Source organism: Mus musculus, chromosome X, assembly GCF_000001635.26.
Source record: "Mus musculus strain C57BL/6J chromosome X, GRCm38.p6 C57BL/6J".
In the NCBI taxonomy this organism is placed as follows: Eukaryota; Metazoa; Chordata; class Mammalia; order Rodentia; family Muridae; genus Mus; species Mus musculus.
The window spans coordinates 72,361,236-72,369,343 of NC_000086.7; positions in this window are offsets into that span (position 1 = coordinate 72,361,236).

Here is an 8,108-nt window from a genome sequence, read left to right on the forward strand (position 1 = left end):
ATATATCTATCTATCTATATTATTATTATTATTAGGTATTTTCTTCATTTACATTTTAAATGCTATCCCAAAAGTCCCCCATACCCTTCCCCCCACTCCCCTACCCACCTACTCCCTCTTCTTGGTCCTGGCATTCCCCTGTACTGGGGCATATAAAGTTTGCAAGACACAGGGGCCTCTCTTCCCAAAGATGACCAACTAGGCCATCTTCTGCTACATATGTAGCTAGAGACATGAGCTCTGGGGGTACTGGTTAATTCATACTGTTGTTCCACCTATAGGGTTGCAGACCCCTTTAGCTCCTTGAGTACTTTCTCTAGCTCCTCCATTGGGGGCCCAGTGTTCCATCTTATAGATGACTGTGAGCATCCACTTCTGTGTTTGCCAGGCACTGGCATCACCTCACAAGAGACATCTATATCAGGATCCTTTCAATAAAATCTTGCTGGCATATGCAATGGTGTCTGCATTTGGAGGTTGATTATGGGATGGATGCCCCGGTGCAGCAGTCTCTAGATGGTCCATCCTTTCATCTCAGCTCCAAACTTTGTCTCTGTAACTCCTTCCAAGAACAAAGACCAAAGTGTGGTCACTTTGCCCCTTCCTAGAATTGGGAACATGCTTGATGTATTAACTGAACCAAAAACCTGTGTCTAGCTAGATCACAGATCACAGAGGTGAACCTAATTCTGATCTAGTACAGCCTAATACTAATGTTATTATTCTCTGGCGAAACACTGTAACCGATGCAACTTATAGAAGGAAAGGCATATTTTGGATTTATGGTTCTAGAGAGACAGAAGTCAATGGGATAGAAGTTTGGAAGCAAGCACCAAGCATGAGAGCAGTAAAAGCTGAGAGCTCTTATCTCAAATAATAAACATGAAACAGAAAGTGAACTCAAAATGGTAAGAGCCTTTAAATGTTTAATGCTGATCTGTGGTAACACACTTCCTTGAGTAGGGTCACACCTCCTGTCTCAGTTGATCTATTTTATTGAGGAGACACCATGACAACTCTTATAAAAGAAAGCATTTAATGTGGAGAGGCATTGCTTAAAGTTTCAGAGGGTTACTACATCTTGATCTATAGGCAGGAGAGAGAGAAAGAGAGAGAGAGAGAGAGAGAGAGAGAGAGACAGAGACAGAGACAGAGACAGAGAGACAGAGAGAGACAGAGAGAGACAGAGACAGAGAGTCAAAGAGATAGACAGAGAGACAGACAGACAGACAGACAGAGAGACAGAGAGGAGATTGGCATGTGTGGGCTTTTGAAACCTCAAAGCCTAACTTCAGTGATATAGTTCATTAAAGGCCACACCACTTCAACAAAGCCATACCTCCAAATCCTCCCACAAAAAGTTTCACCAATTGGAGACAAAGCATTTAAACATATGAACCTATGGGGTTCATTTTCATTCAAACCATCACACATCTTAAACTTCTTCAAACAGTGCCAATAATTTTGAGCTAAGTAATCACATAGTAGACCCCATAGGGAACATATTTATTTAAACTGCTGCATATACAAGTATATATTAAAATGCATAGATACTGAAACTTAGTTGAAGGCTTCTGTCAAACATTTAAATAAAAATAATATCAATCATAGGAAATAGATTTAATACGCTAGAATAAGAAAAAATGCCCCTCATTTTTATGAAGACACATTTTATTAAAAATTAGCCAATACAGTACAAAGAAATGAAAACTACAGCAATCTGTTTTCTGACTACATATTAAAAGAATGTCTAAAATATTAGCAAATTCAAGTCATAAACATAAAAAAGATTAATCTTATAGGACCAAGAGGGTATAAATCAGGATTGTAATCCTCATGATTAATATAAATCACCATAATAAAATTAAATAATTTCATGATAATATCAGTTGAGGGTGAATAAAAAAACATTTGTCATTAATTATTTTATCTTTGAGAAAAATGTCTCAGAAAATGAGAAAGATGGAAGCTTAGCCTGATTAAGTACATTTAAAATACAAAACAAAATAGTATTCAACTTTATTGTGAAAGACTGAATGCCTTCTACCAAAGACTAAGACAGGATGCCCACTATCCACATTCTACAGTCATATTTAAGATTCACCTGAGGAATACCAAATGGCAGAGAAGCACCTGAAAAAATGTTCAACATCCTTAATCATCAGAGAAATGCAAATCAAAACAACACTGAGATTCCACCTCACACCAGTCAGAATGGCTAAGATCAAAAATTTAGGTGACAGCAGATGCTGGCGAGGATGTGGAGAAAGAGGAACACTCCTCCATTGTTGGTGGGATTGCAAGCTTGTACAACCACTCTGGAAATCAGTCTGGCGGTTCCTTAGAAAATTGGACATAAGCTGTATTCCACACCCTCACCCGTGCAGCCTGCCCTCCACTATGTTCATAGCAGCCTTGTTTATAATAGCTAGAAGCTGGAAAGAACCCAGATGCCCCTCAACAGAGGAATGGATACAGAAAATGTGGTACATTTACACAATGGAATACTAATCAGCTATTAAAAAATGAATTTATGAAATTTCTAGGCAAATGGATGGACCTGGAGGGTATCATACTGAGTGAGGTAACCCAATCACAAAGGAACTCGCACAATATGTACTCACTGATAAGTGGATATTAGCCCAGAAACTTAGGATACCCAAGATATAAGATACAACTTGCCAAACGCATGAAATTCAAGAAGAAAGAAGACCAAAGTGTGGACACTTTACCCTTTAGAAATGGGAACAAAACACCCAAGGAAGGAGTTACAGAGACAAAATTTGGAGCTGTGACGAAAGGATGGACCATCTAGTGATTGCCATATGCAGGGATCCATCCCATAATCAGCTTCCAAATGCTGACACCATTGCATACACTAGCAAGATTTTGCTGAAAGGACCCAGATATAACTCTCTCTTGTGAGACTATGCCGGCGCCTAGCAAGCACAGAAGTGGATGATCACAGTCAGCTATTGGATGGGTCACACGGCCCCAATGGAGGAGCTAGAGAAATTACCCAAGGAGCTAAAGGGAACTGCAACCCTATAGGTGGAACAACAATATGAACTAACCAGTACCCCGGAGCTCTTGACTCTAGCTGCATATGTATCAAAAGATGGCCTAGTCGGCCATCACTGGAAAGAGAGGCCCATTGGACTTGCAAACTTTATATGCCCCAGTACAGGGGAACACCAGGGCCAAAAAGGGGGAGTGGGTGGGTAGGGGATTGGGGGGGTGGGTATGGGGGACCTTTGGGATAGCATTGAAAATGTAAACGAGGAAAATACCTAATTTAAAAAAAAAAGAAAGCAGAGAAAAAAAAGAAAATTGGACATAGTACTATCGGAGGATCCAGCAATACCTCTCCTGGGCATATATCCAGAAGATGTCCCAACCGGTAAGAAGGACACATGCTCCACTATGTTCATAGCAGCCTTATTTATAATAGCCAGAAGCTGGAAAGAACCCAGATGCCCCTCAACAGAGGAATGGATACAGAAAATGTGGTACATTTACACAATGGAGTACTACTCAGCTATTAAAAAGGATGAATTTATGAGATTCCTAGGCAAATGGATGGACCTGGAGGGCATCATCCTGAGTGAGGTAACACAATCACAAAGGAACTGACACAATATGTACTCAGTGATAAGTAGATATTAGCCCAAAACTTAGGATACCCAAGATATAAGAAACAATTTGCAAATTGCATACACTAGCAAGATTTTATCGAAAGGACCCAGATGTAGCTGTCCTTTGTGAGACTATGCCGGGGCCTAGCAAACACAGAAGTGGATGCTCACAGTCAGCTAATGGATGGATCACAGGGCTCCCAATGGAGGAGCTAGAGAAAGTACCCAAGGAGCTAAAGGGATCTGCAACCCTATAGGTGGAACAACATTATGAACTAACCAGTACCCCGGAGCTCTTGACTCTAGCTGCATATGTATCAAAAGATGGCCTAGTCGGCCATCACTGGAAAGAGAGGCCCATTGGACACACAAACTTTATATGCCCCAGTACAGGGGAATGCCAGGGCCAAAAAAAAAAAAAAATGGGAATGGGTGGGTAGGGAAGTGTGGGGGAGGGTATGGGGGACTTTTGGGATAGCATTGGAAATGTAATTAAGGAAAATACGTAATAAAAATATTAAAAATTTAAAAAAAGACTTGTTTCAGGTCATTAAAACATTATCCCATGTTTTAAAATTATATTTATTTCATTTATCATTTAGTTAAACCATCTATTTGTCTAGAGTATGTGGCTTAGGAAATGGTTTTAGTTTAAGTATTATATGTGTGGTTTTCTGATAACTTGCATATCACTTGTTGAAATGTCAAATATTCACACTACAATACTCTATGAGCTATATTTGTGTAGTTGTGTTATTGGACAGTCTATTTAGTTCCCTACTTCTTTTAAACCAATTCCAATAGTCAGTTTTTCATGTCTGAAACAAAATACCTGAAGAAACAAAGGATAGAATATGTATTTTTGCTCCTGGTTTTGGAGTACTCAGATCATGGTCACTTGATTAGTCTCTTTGTGCAGAAGTGAAGACAAATGCCATGGTAGACAGGGATAAGACAAAGCTAAAGAGAAGGTTGCTGCCACTGACCTACTTCTCTCAAGTAGGCCCCCATCTTCTAATTATGTTACTATATTAAAGATTCATTGAGAGGTACATTTATTTATTGAGTCAGAGCCCTCAGAATCCAATAATGTCCTAAAAACTCACCAATTGTCAAAACAAGCTTTATCTCATTGGTGCTGAGGGTATACTTCAACACCAATGTCTAAACAATGTTTTTTAAAAGATGACATTAACTAGTTAAAAATTAAAATATTAAGATAAGACATAAAAAGATGAAGTGACTATTAAAGTCTGAAACACTTTATTTCATTAGAAGCAAAATCATCATGCATCAATTACATTACATGGTGATTGAAAGGCAATTCAAGAACAATGAATCAAAAACGGAGCTGAGAGAATTTAAAGTGAAATCTGGAGTTAAATTGAGAGAATACAGCTCTGATCTTTTACTAGATTACTGAAAATTAGATATAAAGTCTGCAGAGGTATACAGACATCCAAACAGCAGTATAAACCAATCCCATGTAATCCATACTTCTCAAGTGGTTTTAGGATACCCACCAAGGTAGGCTACAATACAATATTAAACAAATGTTTAAGAAGGGAAACATACAAATACATTGTCTACTAGTAAGAGACAAAGCTAAAGAATGTAAGGGATTATTCCATAAATATTGGAAAATTAATCCACATACTTAAGTAATTTATATTTTAAAATAACTTATTTTATAAACATATTTATTTATTTGGTGTGTGTGTCCGTGTGTATGACACAGCATGCATGTGGAAATCAGAGAACAACCAGAGAGTCAGTTCTCTGCTCCAAGCACAGTACCAGAGATTAAATACACATTGTTAGTCTTGGTGGCAGGCACCTTTACTTGGTGACTATTCTGACAAGCCCTCAAAAGAAAGTCTTAAAAGAAATTAGAAAGTATTTGGAAATCAATGGAAATAAAATACAACATATTATAATCTGTAAGATTCCATTAAGTTAGTTAGTAGAGTAAAATTTGTGTCATAAAACACATATATTAAAAAGGAAGAAACCCCTAAGGCTGACACAGAAGATGCCCAGACTAAGCTGACTAGAAATATTAGCCACACTGTGACGCTCTGAGTATATTGAAGAACATGATTTGATATTTAGGGAGGAGCACCGGGGATTACTTCTGACATCAACCTCAGGCCTCTACATACCTGCATGTGCGCGTATGCGCGCGCACACACACACACACGCACTGAAACACACACATATGCATGCATGCACACATACACACATGCACAAGCACACACAATACAATGTGAGCTGATATGTATGCAAAAATATGTATAAACAAACAAGTACACCACACATATAAAGAAAGAAAAGATAAATATAAAAAAGAAGTAAATTGAATCCTAAGCAACATAAGAAGACAAATTTCTTGGCTTCAGGGTATAGCTACTTCAGTCTCCATATACCCTGCTGCTAGGTGTCTCAGATAGGTCACCCCCATAGACTCTTAGGAGCCTCCCCTGTCCCAAGTCTCCAGTTAGTCCCAGATACATGTCCCACCAATTTCCACTCTGTCCCAGCCCTTCTCCCTTGCTGACCCCCACATCTACTCCCCATCCCTGTTCCCCTCCTCCTCCACGCTCCCACCAAGTTCCCTTTCTCTGTCCATCTACTCTGACTGTTTTATTTCCCTTTTGGAGTGCGATTTTCACATTTTCCTTTGAACCCTCTTTATTACTTAGTTTCTTCAGCTCTGTGGATTTTTTGCATTATTATTCTGTATTTTATGGCTAATGTCCAGTTGTAAGTGAGTACATGTACATGTTTGTCTTTTTGAGTCCAGGTTGTCTAACTCAGGATGATATTTTCTAGTCTCATCCATTTGCCTGCAAATTTCATGATGTCTTTATTTTTAATAGCTGAATATTGTTCCATTGTGTACATATACACATTTTCTGTATCCATTCTTTAGTTGAAGTCCATCTAAGTTGTTTCCAGTTTCTGGCTATTATTAATAAAACTGCTATGGACATAGTTGAACAAGTGTCCTTGTGGTAGTGTGGGGCATATTTTGGGTATATGCCAAGAGGTACTTATAGTGGAGGGAGGGGGGCATCAACTCACCCACAAAACCTTTGTGATGGATATCCCCAGTTGTCAACTTGACTATATCTGGAGTGAACTACAATCCAGAAATGAAGAACACACCTGTGATCCAGATCTTGAGGCTGGAAGACACAGGCTTTTGATCCAGATCTTGAAGAATAGTAGCTACAAACTTAAATACTGTTATGGTAGCATGCTCCTTTAATCCCAGAACTCAGAAGACAGAAGCATGCAAATCTCTGAATTCAAAGTCAGCCTAGTCTACAGAGCAAGTTCCAGAACAATCAAGTTTACACAGTGGAAGGAAACACTGGAAAACAGAAAGCTTGTGATAATATAATCAAGGGGCCTATGTTCCAGCCCCAGAAAGCAGCTGAATTTGGAAGCTTCAGTTGCGTGGCTCTAGCTGTAAAGATGTAAGAACAGAAAGACTAAGGGGACAATTGATGCTGGTTAACTGGAGTTAAGAAATTAGCAGTGATTAAGAAGAGACAAGCATCACTGAGGTGAAATCTTCTGGGATGCCTTTTCTGACAGCACAAAGAAGCTGTGGTCCAGAGATAGCCAAGGTTGTACAATGTGCTGCAGCTGGATTTGGTAATGTGTAAGAATCACCCAGGTGATACTGGTTTTCAAGTTATGAAGGTGTCATGGAGAGTATAGCTGAGGCTTGGCACTGTGAGAGGCCAGGGAAGGCCATTGGTGAAGGTGCAGCCTCAGTTGCAGTTGAAGGGAGTTTATGTGAGGCTATTGGTGAAGCATAGTTGCAGTAAAACAAAAACAAAAAACAAAACAGAAAACAGCATGTTGGAGATGCCAGTACCAGGAGATGATCACCCAACAAAAACATGCAGCAGTAAAGTGGATCAGCCTGAGCTTAGAGTGCTACAGAGGGCAGAGCTGGAGAAGTGACCCAAGCCCTTCAGGAAAACACTCCTTCACATATTTGCCCCAACAAAACACCATCCAACACAACTGAATCTCCAAAGAACCCTTTAAGTTTCTACTTCACTGGTCAACTAATGACTAGCAGAACTTGAGACACACCCCATGGGAGGGAGGCAACTTCCAACTCTAGTAATGATAGTTTGCTATGCTTGTAGACAGGAGCCTAGCATAACTGTTGCCTGAAAGGCTTCATCCAGCAGCAGATGGAAACAGATGCAAAGAACCACAGCCAAACATCAGGAAGAACTCGAGGAGTTTTGAGGACCAGTAGAGGATAACTGTGAGAGAGTTGGAGGGGTCAAGAACACCAATTGAAGAACTACAAAGTCAACTAACCTACATCTATGGGGGCTCACAGAGACTGAACCACCAACCAAAGAGCATGCAGGAGCTGCACTTAGGCCCCCCTAATAGCTGTAGCAAACGTGCAGCTTGGTCTTCATGTGGGTCCCCTAACAA